This window comes from Leopardus geoffroyi, chromosome B3, assembly GCF_018350155.1.
Source record: "Leopardus geoffroyi isolate Oge1 chromosome B3, O.geoffroyi_Oge1_pat1.0, whole genome shotgun sequence".
Classification (NCBI taxonomy): Eukaryota; Metazoa; Chordata; class Mammalia; order Carnivora; family Felidae; genus Leopardus; species Leopardus geoffroyi.
Genome location: NC_059337.1, coordinates 102,697,772 through 102,715,967, shown reverse-complemented (window position 1 = coordinate 102,715,967; position 18,196 = coordinate 102,697,772). Strand labels below are relative to the sequence as shown.

The window sequence follows — 18,196 nt, the reverse complement described above, 5'->3', positions numbered from 1 at the left end:
AACTCACGGACCGCGAGATCGTGACCTGGCTGAAGTCGGACGCTTAACCGACTGCGCCACCCAGGCGCCCCAGAAAAGAAAAAATCATTTTAGAAATAAATACTAAACTAGAAGAAACAAGAGCAAAACACACACTCACACACACACATACATACGCATATTGACAAAAAATGCCTTATAAGGAATAAAAGATGAAAAGAACAGTTTTAAAACTAAAATAATAATAATAATTTTTAAATAAAAGAGATTCAAAAGTTGTCAATGTGGATGATAGCCAAAGAAGATCAGCATATAGACAAAGGGAGTCCAAAGAAGAAAACCAACAGAAAGAACAAAACAAATACTTCAATTCAAGACAAGTTTTCTGAAATAAAAAAAGACTTAAAATTACATATCAAAATAGCACTTTAAGTATCTGAGAATATTGATCAGAACAACCAATGCCAAGATATATTCTACTAAAATTACTAGACTTTAAAGAAAATAGAATGTTTGGTAACAAGGCAAAAAGAGTATGTGACTTATAAAGGGGGGATAATTAGGTTGTCACCAAACTGTCAACAGCAGTACATTATGCCAGAAGAAAATTAAGTATGGGCTGTTTTTACAAGATTCATAAAAATAAAATATTAGCCAAACATTATATTTATTAAAAAAATTTTTTTAATGTTTATTCACTTTTGAGAGACACAGTGTGAACGGGGGAGGAGCAGAGAGAGAGGGAGACACAGAATCGGAAGCAGGCACCAGGCTCTAAGCTGCCAACACAGAGCCTGGTGTGCGGCTTGAAAGGAACCGTGAGACTGTGACCTGAGCCAAAGTCAGTCACTTAACTGACTGAGTCACCCAGGCGTCCCTTAGCCAAACACTTTATATCTTGCAAAATTGGCTTTCAAGTATAAAAGGTATGCACAAATTATTTTTGGTAAATCTCAAAAAATACTGTTCCTATGTGTTCTTCCTAAGAAATCAAATAGAATTTCTGACAATCAAAATGACCGGAGAGATATTAAATAAGGACAGGAGGTGATCATTAGATATACAGTTGTTTGTAGAACTAAGACAAAATAACAGTTAAAAAGGGGGGAGACTATAGTGTCTAATGGCTAGATTACCTCACAGTGAAGATCATATATGCTTTGATACAAATATTCCCCAATCATTTTTAAAATGAAAGGTGAATGGAGATAGCATATATAAATTTTATTTTTTTTACTAATTGGTGGTGATATAAGTAATATTAATAGTCCGTAGTAGTATTAGTACTGTAATTCTGGGATATTACAGAATTATGGAATATTCTATCACTCCCTGTTACCTTGAGAAACAGGGTTTTTGGTGTGAAAGACAGGAGATAAAGATATAACACAAAAGAGGTTAGGTAAAAACATTGTAGTTGTGAATTCAAAATAGAAATACTAGAGGCACCTGGGTAGGTTAGTTGTTTAAGTGTCCAGCTCTTAACTTCGGCTCAGGTCATGAACTCATGGTTCATGGGTTTGAGCCCTGTGTCGGGCTCTGTGTTGACAGTGCCTGCTTGGGATTCTCTGTCTCTCCCTCTCTCTCTGCCCCTCCCCTGCTCATGCACTCTGTCTCTCTCTCTCTCTCTCAAAATAAATAAGTAAACTTAAAAAAATACAAATACCAGTATGAACTCATCAGGTAATATATATATCTATATATTTACATACATATCTCTATATGTAAATAATATAAATATATATAAATATCTATCTATGATAGATAGATAGATAGATAGATAGATAGATAGATACACTGCCACTAAAGAGACTTAGAAACAGCAACTATATTCTCATCTTGAAATATTTCCCATTGAAAGAAATCAAGGGTCCTTGGCCAAACAGCTAATTCCAGGAATTGAGGTCTGGAGAAGAAGATGGAATATCTTGACATATCAGCTATTAAGAAAGCCATAAAAAAAAAAAAAACTATTAGGATCATGTCCAAGGAGCCAATCTGAAGAGTACCCATAGCCATAGTTGGAGCTTCAATAACGATAAGAATTGCAATGGATTGAAATCCCTCTAATATGTTTAAGTCCATGAGTTCATTATAAGAGTTAAAAAATCTAATTTTTGAAAGATGACAGGGAATCAATTTGTTACTGGGGAAATAACAGAGAAAACTCAAACATTTTCCCTGCCTTTTCTATAATAAACTGTTTCATTGGATAACCAAATAGTAGATGAAGGGGTGCATCTCATTATACAATCTTTCAAAGTAATTCATGAAAGCAAAATGGTAGGGATAGATTATTATCTTTTTGCAAGCTTCCATTAATAAATCTAAATACTGACTATCGATGGCTGCTAACATTAAAAAGAAAAAAAGAATGGGTGAAAACCAGACTTCCTGAAAAAATAACACAAAGGAAACGAATCTAAGCCTGAGGAAACCTCTGGATCCACCTGCCAATTTCTAGGAAACACAAAAGGCACAGGAACATGTGAAACTAAATCAGGAGTGTGCAATCAGCAAAATGTGTCAGAGTGAGTTCTACAACAGACAAAGTATGAGGAAAGGAAAGGGTGGAGGAGAACCTGTAGCTTAAAAGAGATGTAAAAAAGTAACAAGGTGTTTTCTTTTCACAGGCGAGACTAAACTGTAATGTAAGGAAATGCAAAAGAGTGATTGCTATGACTCAGGATAGCGGTTTGTTGGTTTAATGTTTATTTTTGAGAGACAGAGAGAGAGACACACACAGCATGAGTGGGGGAGGGGCAGAGAAAGAGAGAGGGAGACACAGAATCCGAAACAGGCTCCAGGCTCTGAGCTATCAGCACAGAGCCCAACGTGGATCTCATGAACCGTGAGATCATGACCTGAGCCGAAGTCAGAGGCTCAACTGAGCCACCCAGGTGCCCGTGTTTGTTTGTTTTTTGACAGTAGTCATTTTGGAGGAAGAGGAATGGCTATGAATTGTATAGAGCATGTGGGGGGCGGGGGAGGCTTCTGAGATGACTGGGAAAGTTGTTTCTTGACATGGGTTGTGGCTACAAGGATATTCCACAGTATTCACTAAGGTCTATATTTTTTTTCTTTTCTGTTTCTATATGCTTCTATTTATTTTATAGTTTAAAAATTCAAAAAGTTATAGTGGTTTAGAGAGATAAATCAACCTGGAAATGGTGAGAAAAAAGTATGTGCAATATATTGACCCTTATTATAATATAGTTGATTATTACTATTATGTATTTGAGCTAGTGCAGGTCCATTTATGCCTTCCAAAATGTAACCATGAGAAGTAAGGGGGTGCCTGGGTGGCTCAGTCAGTTGAGCGTCTGACTCTTGATTTTGACTCCAGTCACAATTTCACAGTTTCATGAGTTCTAGCCACCCCCCACCCCTGCCACTGCGCTGTCAGCACAGAGCCTGCTTGAGATTCTCCCTCTCTGCTCCTCCCCTGTTCACTCTCTTTCTCAAAAATAAATAATAAATAAATAAATAACTTAAAAAAATAAGAACTACAACTGATAAGAGAATCATAGAACATTTATAAAACCAAAACACAAAGAGCTCTTACAGTTTGGTATTTTCTAAAACTGGTTTCTTTGGAATATTAATTCCACAAGAAGTTAATAAGTGCTTTCTCAAAAATGAAAAAAAAAGTTTTCATTATGGTCAAATGAAATGGTCAAATAAGTCAGAGAACTAGAGTTAAACAGATGCTTTTATGTCTAATACCTTTGGGACTTTAATAAGTTTGTATAATTTCAAGCACTAAGAAGAGACTATAGTTACATTATTTCCCAAACTTATTTGACCATTGTTTTTATTGAGTAGAGTTATCCCTATCTCTAACAGCAGCAAATAAGGGATGTTATTTTGTTTATTGCTTTATAATATCCTCTGCCCAGAGGTGCCTGGGTGGTTCAGTCGGTTAAGCGTCTGACTTGGGCTCAGGTCACAATCTCGTGGTTTGTGTGTTTGAGTCCCGCGTTGGGCTCTGTGCTGACAGCTCAGAGCCTGGAGCCTGCTTCAGATTCTGTGTCTCCCCTCCTCACCTTCCCCTGTCTCTCTCTGCCTCTCCCCTGCTCGCTTTCTGTTTCTCTCTCCTTCAAAAATAAATAAATTTTAAAAAATTTTATAATACCCTCTGCTCAATGAGATCATGGACTTAGTTCTATTTATAACTCTACCCGCAGTGCCTATAACAGTGCCTGAGACACAGAAGATACTCAAGAACTACTTGATGAATGAATGACTTCTCAGCATGGAAATCAGGTAAGATTAAAGATCTCTTTGTAGCAAATCAAAGTCAAATTCATTTGTAGATTTTGTAGAAAATCAAACAGTAATGGCCTGACTAACAAAGAGCATCTGCTGTTATCTTAGTGGTTTAACGTGGATTTTTAACATTACTGCATTTCCACCAATAGATCTGCAGGGACAATTACTTAAAGAGAGCTGTAATAGCCAAGTACTAAGTTCTATTATTTTTATGAATAACATAAATTAATTGCATTTAGAAATTCACCTCAACTTTCATTTTATTGTCTAAACATTTGCCTGTGCACCTTACAGATTTGGAGAGGCAGTAAACATCATGGTTAATTAAGATCACAGGTTTTAGAGTTAGGCAGTTAACACCCCATTCTACTTATTTCCTTCTATTCTTTCAGGAGGAAATTTTAATACCATAACATACCATGACATCATGCTAGGAAAGGAACCAGAGATCATCAGTTGAATTAACATATGAACTAAAGACCCTGCCACAGCGATTGTGTTTCCACTATGTACCACTCTCCCATTTATTTCAGTTTGGCATTTTGACAGAAAAAAAAAATGATCTCATCAGCACAGCCTTGAACTAAAATTAGAGTAGTATTTTTCATTTCCAGTGCTACCTCTGATAAGCCCTATTACTACAGGGAAATTATTTAACATAATTGCATTTATTTCTTTATCTATAGCAGCAATGACAAAATTCTAATCTTCAGAGAAGCAGATGATAAAACATTTTTTATCTCAGCATATTAAGGAAGCAACAGGGTGTGGTGGAAAGTGTGGCAGGCTGAAAGAAAATTTGGATTCTAGTTCTGATATGTTACTAGATGACTGGATAGTCTTGTACACATTACTTAATCTCCAGGGGTTAGAAGCTAGCTGCAAAATGATCTCTAGCAGTCTTTCCAACTTTTGAAATAAGTCTAGGATTCTAATCATTACTATAGGGATTACTATTGTGCATGTCTAAACCTTTTTAAAATTATTCCTTCTATTGCCTCATGCTGGAGTCTTTGAGGCGGCCAACAACCATCATCCGTCTCTCATGCCCTGATTCTGAATCAACTGAGAATACAGAGTATAAAGTATTAGGGACTGACAGGAATCAAAGCATCACCTTTTTTAAAAATGTGTTTGTTTGTTTGTTTATTTATTTATATAAATAAACTCTATGCTCAATATGGGACTTGAACTCACAACCCCGAGATCAAGAGTCTCACTTGCCACCAAGTGAGCCAGCCAAGTGCCCAGAGAAGTATCACCTTTATTATTAATAAAGACTACAGTAGATAATATGGCATATAGCTGTGAGCAAGAGGACTTCTTAAAACTGAAGCCCACTTAGAAGATAGTCTCACCTGTCCAGACCCAGACACTGGGCTATCCCAGACCTCCCCACAAAGAACCAGGTATAAGTACAATATTTCAAATGGAAGAACAAAGGAAAGTGTGAGTTCCCCAGAGAAAGTTTTCTGTAGATGTCCTCTACTAGGTTGAGGAAGTTCCTTTCTATTCCTGGTTTATTGGTTGCTTTTATGATAAATCAGTGAATTCTATCAAATGCTTTTCCTGCATTTATGAAAATAATTATGTGGTTTGGCCCTTTATTCTATTAATATGTGCATTTCATGTATTAAACCAACCTTGCATTTCTGGAAGAAAGCTCTCCTGGTCATAGTGTATAATTCTTTTTTTACATTGCTAGATTGAGTTTGTTAGTATTTTGTTACAACTTTTATATCTATATTCATTAGATATATTGTTTTCTAACTTTCTTGTGATGTCTTTGTTTTTGGCATGCTAACACTGGCCTTATAGAATAAGGTGCAAAGTGTTCCCTCCTCTTCCATATTTTAGAAGAGCTTGGGCAAAAACAGTATTAATTTGTCTTTAAATGTTTGATAGAATTCACCAGTGAAGCCGACTGAGCCTGGACTAAGCCCTCTTTTTTTTTTTTTTAATGTTTATTTTTGAGAGAGAGAGAAAATGAGCAGGGGAGGGGCAGAGAGAGAGGGAGACACAGAATCCCAAGCAGGTTCCAGGCTCTGAGCTGTCAGCCCAGAGTCTGACACAGGGCTCGAACTCACAAATCATGCTATCATGACCTGAGCTGAAGTCACACACTCAACTGACTGAGCTACCCAGGTGCCCCGGACTAAGCCTTCTTATAACAACCTTCCAATTAATTTAAGTCAGGGCTACCCAGGACAGTCTCCCTTTTGATTAATTTAAGGTCAACTAATTAGGGATTTTAATTACAACTACAAAAATCTCTTCATAATAGCACCTAAATTATGTTTGATCGAATAAGTGGGAGAAGATGTTTGTAGGCTACAAAGTGGCTGCTGCCTCCCTTCCCTTCTCCAATTCTGGCAAGAGGGGATCACTTGTCATCCCCTCTAACAGGAAGCATACTAGAAAGAAAATTCTTGGGACCGAAGTTCAGCCTAGTCAAGTTGACATAGCACAAAGCCATCAGTTTCTTAAAACCACAACTTCATGAGAATCATCAAGAACTTGTTACAAATACAGCTTTTCTTTGGACCATATTGGAACCAATATTTGAGAATCACTGATTCATATACAAGTAGAATAACATAAGTAATAAATAATATATATTTAATCCACACTATGTGCCATGCACCAGCCTGAGCACTTTATATTAATTATCTTATTTAATCTTCACAAGAGCCCTAAGGTATAAGTACTGCTCCTGTTCCCATTTTATATATGAGAGAACTGATAGTCACATAGGTCAAATTATGTGCTCAAGGTCATCCAGTGGAACTCGAGCTCACAAAACAGGTGAACAGCTTTTCAGTCACTAGCTCTAACCATCAATTATATACAGAGGACCATGGAACATGTTAAATGACACCATGGAAATTCAATTTTAAAAAATCCAGAGTGTGGGACATTCTATAAGACAAATGACTTGGTTTTTTTTCCAACAATTAAATTTCAAAGAATAAAACAGAGGGGAAAGAGACTTGTAGATCAATACTGTCCATAATACTGTGTGCAGTGGTGGAAAGGTTCTATATCTGCACTCTCCGTGTGGCTATTTGCAACTGAGGAAATGAATTTTTGATTTTATTTACTTGTAATGAATTTATGTTTAAACTTAGTCACATGTGGCCAGTGGCTGCCATATTGAACAGGGAAGTTATAAAAAACTTAAAAAAAATTTTTTTTTCAACATTTATTTATTTTTGGGACAGAGAGAGATAGAGCATGAACAGGGGAGGGGCAGAGAGAGAGGGAGACACAGAATCGGAAACAGGCTCCAGGCTCTGAGCCATCAGCCCAGAGCCTGACGCGGGGCTCGAACTCACGGACCGCGAGATCGTGACCTGGCTGAAGTCGGACGCTTAACCGACTGCGCCACCCAGGCGCCCCTAAAAAACTTTTTAAAAATTACATTTTAGAGACATGTACTTAAATATTTAAGGATGGAAATAATATTGATACCTGGAATTTCACTATTGCTTTTGGGGGTGGGGGACACCAAGTGGAGTATAGATGAGCAGAATTGACCAAGCGTGGATGATTGTTGATGCTGAGTGGTAGGTAATGAGGGTCCTACCTTTTCTCTCAATCTTTGAATACGCTTGAAATTTTTAATAAATAAAAGTTTTTAAAGGACATTTTTGTGGTGCTTGTCCCACGTATCACTCATTTAATCATCACAACGCCCTCGTGAGGTAACTGGAATGGTTCTATTTACAGATGAAGAATGCAAGGCTCAGAGAGGTTAGGTAAAGTACCAGAAGTTACACAGCTACTTACAGGCCCAGACTCAAATCCATGTTCCTCCCAATCCCACGTTATTCTATCATCCCGTCCTTACTCTGGATAACAAGCTGTATAATCAACACGCGTTGCTTAATGGACAGTAAAGCAGAAAGGATCAGAGAAACAGATTAAACCCTTTTGCTCTCCTTCAGAATGATAAATTTGTAACGTGTGCTTCTCTAATTAGGAAGAGATTAATACCAAGCATGAGCTGCTGTAAGTTTATTAGTGAGTGCGGAGAGATGCATACTCCTGAACAGGATTGATTTATAAGTTCCAGATGTGAAAGAGAGGCTGTATCAACTTTTTTCTGTATTATCACTGAAGATGATAATACAAGCAGCTTAAGACATTGAATGTATTGACTGAAATTGCTCTTCTCGGGACTCAAAGGTTATGTTACACACCTTTTCCTTCAAAATATAGTTCATATGCACTGAGAAGAAAAATTACTCGTGGTAATATCGGAAACAGGGACAAGTAATTAACTTGTATCTTAATACATATGTTGTTGTATTAAGTGGTTTTTGTCTTTGATCCCTAATGACTTCCTAAAGGGCCTTAATGCCGATATGATATGATATGATATGATATATGATATGATATTTATGCTTCATATATAGAAGACTTCACGGCAGGCACATAGCTTCAGCCAATGCTTCTAGCCAATATTTTCACTCCTTGACAGTTATAATGCAGTGAAGCACCTTTCTTAAGCTAATAAATTAACCATTTAGCATCTAGTAGGAACTACAAACAAGAGACCTTAATATACTAATTGCTCTTCATATCTAGATCTTTGGTCTAGGCTTTACTACTTACAAAACAGTATTTTATGGTAGTAGTCACTTAGCAACTGAATGAATAACTACGGGTAACTGCATCTCCTCTACAAAGATTTTTAGGGGTCTGGGTGGCTCAGTTGGTTAAGCATCCAACTCTTGATTTTGGCTTAGGTCATGATCTCACGGTTCGTGAGATCAAGCCCTGTGTTGGGTTCCACGAGCTGACAGTGTGGAGCCTGCTGGGATTCTCTCTCTCTCTCTCTCTCTCTCTGCCTCTCCACCACTCATGCTGTGCTCCCCCTCTCTCTCTTTCTCTCACGCTCTCTCTTTAGAATGACTAGTTCTGTAAGAATGCAATAAAGGGGACAAAAGACAATGTCTGTTAACAGCTATTAATGATGGAGTCTGAACATTCAGAAAAAAAGAGTTTTAAAATCAATTTTGAAACCAACTACATGTCCCATAGAATGTTATTCCCAGGCTGTGACAGTAGTGGCCTTGAGAAACTTTGGCCTTCTTGCTCAGAACAAATGCCTGCTTCCCAAGCAGCTGCTCTAAACCCAGCATCTCTGTCATCGAAAGCAGCAGCCATTTCCGTCTTTGGGTCTGATCTACCCACTTCACCTGAGAGCTGACCTAGAAGGTAGGAGTCAGGAATCAGGGAGTCAGATGGAAGGTGAATGGCAGGCACAGATTTATGAAAACAGTGAGCTCCAATAATTAAATAACCAAAGGTAACAATTAGTGGGAGATATTGCAACACAATTGTCTCCAAGAGCATCTTGGAGTTTACTGTGGAGAGAATAGGACTATGAATACTTACCATAAGAGTCTGAGAAGGCTATGTAAACTAGGGATGTCTTTCCATGTGTCTTGAGTGAGGACTTATTTGTTTTCTTTAAACTCTTATTAAAAACCCAGGTGTGGGCCAAAGGGGATAAACTTGACCACCCTCTAAAAACCATGAACTATTAAAAACAAAATAACTTTGCTTATGCAGAAGGTAAACTTTCTTAAACTAGTTGGGCTCTTTTCAAAAATTTTTCGCATATAATTTGGTAGAATGTACATCTTGAGGCAAGAATTCTCCATTTAGGGACATTTAGATGGTGAAAGAAAAAAGTCCCCACCCACCCAGAGATAGTATCATAAACTGTTGTTAGATTTTATACTGTTATGAAACAATATGTTTTATTTTAAAAAGACTGAATGTGTAAAATAAGAAAATGCTTCTGATTGTTCCAGAAGTAAAAATATCAGTTTATGTCAAAAAGCCATTCCCGATTTACCACACCTGCCAAATTCCTTGTTCACTCTGTAATTTATTGCTTATTTATACAGGACGTCTCAGCAGATGTCACATCTGGTTATCCTACTGGTTTGGAGTTTTAGTTTATTTTTAGCTAGGATGGTATAAGAAAGTTTAATGCCCCGGATAAGCTTACACAGCAAAAATTTTTAGCCTGAACTTTGTTACATCTAGGACTTTCCTGAAACTTTAAGATTTGATCGTAAGGAAGAGAAAGTGAACACTATTCAAAAGAAGTAGGACACGGAAGATTGGGGAAAAGAAACATTAGTCCTGGAACCCTCCAGATTAACTATTCACCCAGGACCTGATACAGTTAATAATACTGCATTACATAACTCAGCTCTGTGCAGTGAGCAAAAACCTCTCAATGAACAGTGGTTAGCACAGTTTCCCAATCACAATTTTCTGAATTTACATAACTTTACTGTTAGCCAGGCAAAGTGTTGTATAATCCAGATAGAATCATGCTGCAGGATTACCAGATTTCTGGACTATTAGCACTATTCTTTTTCAGTTTCATCATTGGGAGACACAATTAACAGCAAAACGGTATTTGCAATAACCCTTTACTGCCAAACTAAACATGACAAAAAAAACCCTCTAAACATGACAGCATACACACACACCACATAGGTCATAAGGCCTACGTGTTTGATAAATTAGACTATTATCAAATTTGTACAACTCTAAAACAAAAATGCCAGAGACAGAAAGGATATGAGAGTCCTCATGAGAGGAACCTTCATTTACTGCTGGGAAAAGTATAAACTATATGATACAACCATTCTGAAGAGAAATTTGGCAATATTCAATTAGGAGGTATGCAGGACTCAGAGCCCAGCAGGGTCCCTCTTAGATACACTAGAGAAATTCTCAGCCATGTGCACAAGGAGATATGTTCAAATGCAGCATTATTTTTACTAGAAGAAAAACGGAATAATCTACATGTTCATTGATTTTAAAATAGAAAGACGGGACGCCTGGGTGGCTCAGTTGCTTAAGTGTCCCACTTTGGCTCAGGTCATGATCTCACAGTTCATTGGTTCAAGCCCCACACTGGGCTCTTTGCTGACAGCTCAAAGCCTGGAGCCTGCTTCAGATTCTGTGTCTCCCTCTCTCTCTGCCTCTCCCCTACTTGCACTCTGTCTCTCTCAAAAATAAATAAACCATTAAAAAAATTATAAAATAGAGAGATAAATTCATGAAAGGGAATAGAATTCAGTAGTTAAAATGAAAAATTCAATCTATATGTATCATCATGGATAAATTTGGAAGTCATCATGGAACAACCATGGCAAATTGCAGAATGATATGCACAGCATCATGCAATTGATATAAACCTTACAATTTTTTTAAATTATTTTGAGAGAGAGAATGAGCATGAGTGGGGGAGGGGGCAGAGAGAGAGAATCCCAAAGTAGGGCTTGAAACCATGAAATGTGAGATCATGACCTGAGCTGAAATCAAGAGTCAGCCATTTAACTGACTGAGCTACTCAGGTGCCCCAGAAGTATACCGTTTAAAGTGCTTGTCAAAACCATAGGTGACTCCCTTGTTTAGGCTAAGTTTAACTTGGATTCTTTTAAAAATAAGCAATGAAGATATGTTTCAGAATATCAAAAGACTAGAGGTTATTCAAAGATTTTTAAAGTATCTTTTAATTCTTTCTGCAACAATGTTCAAACAAAACCATATTGATTTCATCACTCTACTTATGAAATTTCTTCATTTTTCATATGTCCAAGCAGATCTGAACACACCCAACCCCCACAAGCTCACCTTTTATGGAAACAGACACAAGGGCTTTGACCCCAACTAATGTCTGTTCCAAAATGAGCAGAAAGAGGGATTACAGCCTTTTTAAAAATAACCTCTTCTGGGGTAAAAATAAATTATAGTAAATATATCCTGTCATAACTCAGTGACCTCATTTGAGGCAACTTTGATGGGCAGATTCTTCTCTATTTTATTAGCAACATTAATCAGAAGGCTGGCACAGTTTGTGAACAGCTTCTCATGGGATCTTTGCAAGCCTTCTTATTGCAATAATGTGAAATTAATGTCTCTTAGAAAGATGTCTGCAAATTCTAGTAACACTTGAGAACAACTATTAACAATCAATTGTTATTGCTGTCTTTTTTTTTTTTTCTGAGAGACAAGAAAATATTTAAACCTTCGGTGCATTCAAGGGGTTTTTTAAGATATATAGTCTCCAAAAACATGCACGTTGCCTTCAGGGCAGTGATTACCTCTGGAGAGAGATGGACAGGAACCAGATCAGTGGAAATATAAAAGAAGTTTCAATTAATCTGTAACATTTTATTTTTTTAAAGAAAAAAAAAGGTAAGGCAAATATTGCAAAATGGTAACATTTTAAAACAGGATAGTGGGCACATAGGTGCTCCATTATATAATTCTTTCCTGTTTCCTGTATGCTTGAAATTTTATACTTAAGAAAAAAAAAAAGTAAACAAATAATGTTAAAGCACAAACAACAATCTTGGGAAAAATATATTTAAAACATGTATGATGGGGTGCCTGGGTGGCTCAGTCAGTTAAGCGGCCATTGGCTTAGGTCATGATCTCACAGCTCATGAGTTCAAGCCCTGTGTCGGTCTCCGTGCTGACAGCTCAAAGCCTGGAACCTGCTTCAGATTCTGTGTCTCCCTCTCTCTTTGCACCTCCCTCATTTACACTCTATCTCTCTCAAAAAATAAATAAACATTAAAGAACATTTTAATTTAAAACACCTATGATAAAAGGATCTATTTTCTTAATATATAAAACAAATCAATGAGGTAAACAAATGACCCAAAAAAAAAAAAAAAAAAAAACCAGAAAAAGGATGTGAAATGGGGAATTTATAGGACGATAGTTAACAAATGCATAAAAGAGCCTAAACATGTATGGGTCTCTATGTGTATATACTCATGGAATAAATGCAAATCAAGAAAACAATACTACTTTTCACTATCATACTGGCAGAATGTCTTAAATTTGACAAAATACTGTTAGCAATGATGAGGAGAAACATTCTCAGGTGTTTCTGAGAAAAGTATGAATTGGTATAATCATTCTGAGGGGAAAATTTTTAAATGTACATTCTCTTTGGAAGAACAATTTCATTCCTAGGATTTTTCCTTGGATACAGTTACATATATGCACAAAGCTTTATATATGTGTGTGTGTGTGTATGTGTGTGTATAAGTATATATATAAGTATATATATATGTATATATATATATGTATATATATATGTATGTGTGTGTATATATATATATATATATATATATATATATATATATACATAAATTGAGGAAAAAAATAAATTTCCACCAGTGGAAGATAGATTAAACTGATGATACATCCAACTTGCAGAATATTATACATCGACAAATGAAGATGTCCACAATACAACATAGGTTTACAAAAACCATGTAGTGGAACCCTATGTACAATAAAATCCTACTTGCATTAAAAGGCATACATTATACGTATATGTGCAAACAAATGTCTGAAAGATATATAACAGCAATTATCTCTAGGGGGTGATACTGGAGGTTGGGAATGGGAAAGAAACCTTTATTTCCTCTTAGACTTTCACTGCATCAGTTAAGGACTAGTTGCTACAAATGACGGAACGGAAACTCAAACTGTCCTAAGAAGTGAATGAATTTACTGGCTACATTTAACTGAAAAATCTGTGGGGAGTTTCAGGCTTATCTTGAATCAAGGCTCCACAATGCACCACGATGGTTTTTCTGGTGTTGACTTCATCTTTTGTGCATGTGAATACTGCCCTCTGGGAATGTATACCTGATGGCCTGATCATCTGGATGGCTCCCCTAAAGTTAGCAACATGGTGGCTGTTAGCAAAGGCAAGAGTGAATGCTTCTCTTTTCCAGAAACCTTTACTTACAGGATTTTAAGGATCGTCAATTCTAATTGGATTATATGCCCATCCTTGAATCAAGCATTGTCATTCATGGCAATTGGCTTGGGGTCAATTCTACCCAAACCATATAAGATAGAATGGGATCTGGATGATTTCCCCTAATAAAGAGGAATGCTGGGCAGCAAACAGCAGATATCCACTATTGCTGGATAAAGTTTTATCAAGTGCATATAATCTATCTATCTATCTATCTATCTATCTATCTATCTATCTATCTATCTATCATCTATCTATCTGCCATCCCGTAGGACCTAGACTTTGAGCTTCATAGGAAGGGACTATATCTGTGTCATTCATTATTCCGTTCTTTGAGTCTAAGATGGTTTCCTGGCACGTGGGAAGCTGTTACAATATTTGTAAAATAAAAACAAAACAAAACAGGGGCGCCTGGGTGGCTCAGTCAGGTTAAGCATCTTGATTTTGTCTCAGGTCATGATCTCACGGTTTGTGGTATCCCCACATCAGGCTCCACGCTGATAGCAAAAAGCCTGCTCTCTGTCCTCTCTCTCTGCTTCTCCCTCCCCTCACACATGCTCTCTCTCTCTGTCTCTGTCTCAAAGCAAACAAACAACAAACATTGAAAACAAAACAACCTACCTTGCAACTTCACTCCTAATCATTGACTATTAACTAGAAAAACAGCCACAGAATCAGCATCAGGCATCTTTCACAATATCTTTATCTAAAGTTATCAGAAGAAAGACTGATGCAGTGAGAGATAAACAGTTTCTAAGAAAAACACTGATGGATCTTTTAAACATTTGCTGATACTGTTTTTTGCTGATAGAAATTATTTGACACATCATGTGGATTCATTACCTGAACTATTGCAATAATGGGTAAACTCATCAAATTTAATTACTCTGTTCTTTAAATAGGAGTTTAGGGTCAGGCTAGTTTAAGACTTCTAAAAAATAAAAATAAATAAATAAATAATTGCTTAATTAATTAAAAAAACTACTTCTTCCTCCTCTTCCCTTCCTTTGACCACCACTCACTGGGTCACTGAGAACTGCTTCTGCCTGTGCAATTTGCCACATAATTAGGTCTGTCAGACAAAATACAGGATACTCAGTTACATGTAATTTCAGATAAACAATGAATTATTTTTCAGCATGAGTATGTCCCAGATATTGCATGGGACCAGAAGTGGGGATAACTTATACTAAAAAATTATTCATTATCAGAAATTCACACTTATCTAAGCATCCTGTATTTTTATTGCTGTAGTTTCTTATTTTTATTTGCTGTAGTTTCTTGTTTTTATTTGCTAAATCTGGCAACCCCACACATAATAAAAGGTGCCTGTGATTACTTCCAGTTTGCTAAAGGGTAAACTGCTGGGCTTCCTGCACTATAAAATACTGATTATTGGATTTTCACTCCCCCCCCCCTTTTTTAAATTTGGATTTCAGTTAACATACAGTGCAACATTGGTTTCAGGAGTAGAATTCAGTGATTCATCACTTACATACAACACCCAGTGTTCATCACAATAAGTGTCCTCCTTAATACCCATCACCATTTAGCCCTTCTCCCACCCACATCCCTTCATCAGTCCTCAGTTTGTTCTCTATCATTAAGAGTCTCATGGGACACCTGGGTGGCTGAGTCAGTTAAGCATTGGACTCTTGGTTTCAGCTCAGGTCATGATCTTACAGTTTCGTAGGGTCGAGTCCTACATCGGGCTCTTCACTGACAGCGTGGAGCCTGGTTGGGATTCTCTCTTTGTCTCTCTCTCTCTCTCCCTCTCTCTCTCTCTCTCTCTCTGTCCCTCCCCTACTAGCGCTGTCTCTGTCTCTCTCAAAATAAATAAATAAACAAAAAAGAGTCTCTTGTGGTTTGTTTCCCTCTCTTCTCTTTTCTCCCCCTTCCCTTATGTTCATCTGTTTTGTTTCTTAAATTCCACATATGAGTGAAATCACGTGATATTTATCTTTCTCTGATTGAGGTATTTTGCTTTGCATAATACATCCTAGCTCCATCCACATCATTGCAAATGGCAAGATTTCACTCTTTTTGATGGCTGAGTAATATTCCATTGTATATATACCACATCTTCTTTATCCATTCATCAGCTGAGGGACATTTGGGCTCTCTCCATAGTTTGGCTATTGTCGATAGTGCTGCTATAAACATTGGGGTGCATGTAACCCTTTGAATATGTATTTTTGTATCCTTTGGGTAAATACCTAGTAGTACAATTGCTGGGTCGTAGGGTAGTTCTATTTTTAGTTTCTTGAGGAACCTCCATACTGTTTTCCAGAGTGGCTGCACCAGTTTGCATTCCCACCAACAGTATAAGAAGGTTCCCCTTTCTCCATATCCTCACCAATACCTGTTGTTTCCTATGTTGTTCATTTCAGCCATTCTGACAGGTGTGAAGTGGATCTCATTGTGGTTTTGATTTGTGTTTCCCTGATGATGAGTGAAGTGGAGCATCTTTTCATGTGTCTGTTAGCCATCTGGATATCTTCTTTGGAAAAGTGTCTATTCATGTCTTCCACCCGTTTCTTAACTGGGTTATTTGTTTTTTGGATGTTAAATTTGATACATTCTTTATAGACTTTGGATACCAGGATTTTCACTTTTTAATCTACCTCTTTTACACTTAAAGAGCAAGTACAAAGTAAACTCCTGTGTAATTACCACCCAGGTTAAGAAATATGGCAGAGCAATGCCAGTACCTTAGAAGTAATCTGTGTTCCTCTCCTCTGCTGGCATCCTCCTCCCTCCTCTCAAGGGTAACCACTATCCTGACTTTTATAATCAATCTCTGGTGTTTCTTTAGGCTTGCCACCTATGTGTGCATCTATAAACAATATATTTTGACTGTTTTTGAGCTTAATATAAAAATGTATATATCAGAGACGCCTGGGTGGCTCAGTTGGTTGAGAGTCCACCTCTTGATTTCAGCGCAGGTCATGATCTCATGGTTCATGAACCCCGCTTAGAATTCTCTCTTTCCCCCTCTCTATGCCCCTCCCCCACTCATGTACACATGTGCTTGTGCGCTGTTTCTCTCTCAAAATAAACAAACATTAAAAAAAGTGTATATCAGTGATCTTTGCAACTTGTTTCTTTCACCCAACATTGTTCTTGTGAGATTTATCCACACAGCTATGCTTCCTTAATTCTCATTGCTCTATAGTGTTTCAAATGTGATTATGCCCATGATTTATCCACCCATGCTACTGCTTTCTTGTTGATGGTGCAGTCTTAACTTGACAATTTTAGGATCCTTTAAATTTATTGTAATAAGCTAAAACAACTATCATAAAATAGTTTCATACTATTTAGGGAAATTTCTAATATTTAGTATTCCCTCTGAAATTTTTTGTTGTGTTCAGCACTAGGACCAATTTGAAGGTGGCTTATATAAAATTGTTCTCATTTATAGTCACTTAAATTTTGTATTGAGGTATAAATATAGTAAAATGCACTGATCTTAAATATATAGCTTGATGAATTTCTACATATGTATGTACCTATGAAACCACTACCCAGATCAAGATATAGAATGTTTCCAGTAGCCTTTTAATATGACTGTCTTACAGTCCTATAAGACAGCTGTACATAAATTTTTGGACAGATGCTTCATCCAGGACTTATGCTGTTGGTTTCTGGGCTTTCGGCTGCCACCACGTGGTGAGTCTCCATACTGCTACTTGATTCCTTTAAAGGACTCAAGCAATTAGATTTCTAAAATGAAAGTGATTACACAGATTCTGATGAGGCTAACAATTAAAATAGGTGAGCTAATGTCTCTATTAAAAAAGAAAAGGAGGGGCGCCTGGGTGGCGCAGTCGGTTAGGCGTCCGACTTCAGCCAGGTCACGATCTCGCGGTCCGTGAGTTCGAGCCCCGCATCGGGCTCTGGGCTGATAGCTCAGAGCCTGGAGCCTGGTTCCGATTCTGTGTCTCCCTCTCTCTCTGCCCCTCCCCCGTTCATGCTCTGTCTCTCTCTGTCCCAAAAATAAAACGTTGAAAAAAAAAATTAAAAAAAAAAAAAAAAAAGAAAAGAAAAGGGGCGCCTGGGTGGCGCAGTCGGTTAAGCGTCCGACTTCAGCCAGGTCACAATCTCGCGGTCCGGGAGTTC

General features: G+C 37.3%; 1 long non-coding RNA gene across 1 annotated transcript in view; it reads left to right on the top strand.

Moving 5' to 3' along the window:
- The window catches only part of LOC123583878, a 50,745-nt gene extending 33,001 nt beyond the window's left edge, over positions 1-17,744 (top strand). Inside the window, exons 3-4 of the long non-coding RNA XR_006705020.1 lie at positions 4,167-4,245; positions 17,656-17,744. This is a non-coding gene — a long non-coding RNA (uncharacterized LOC123583878). The remainder of the gene's footprint in view (positions 1-4,166; positions 4,246-17,655) is intronic.
- The last annotated feature ends 452 nt before the right edge of the window (positions 17,745-18,196 follow it).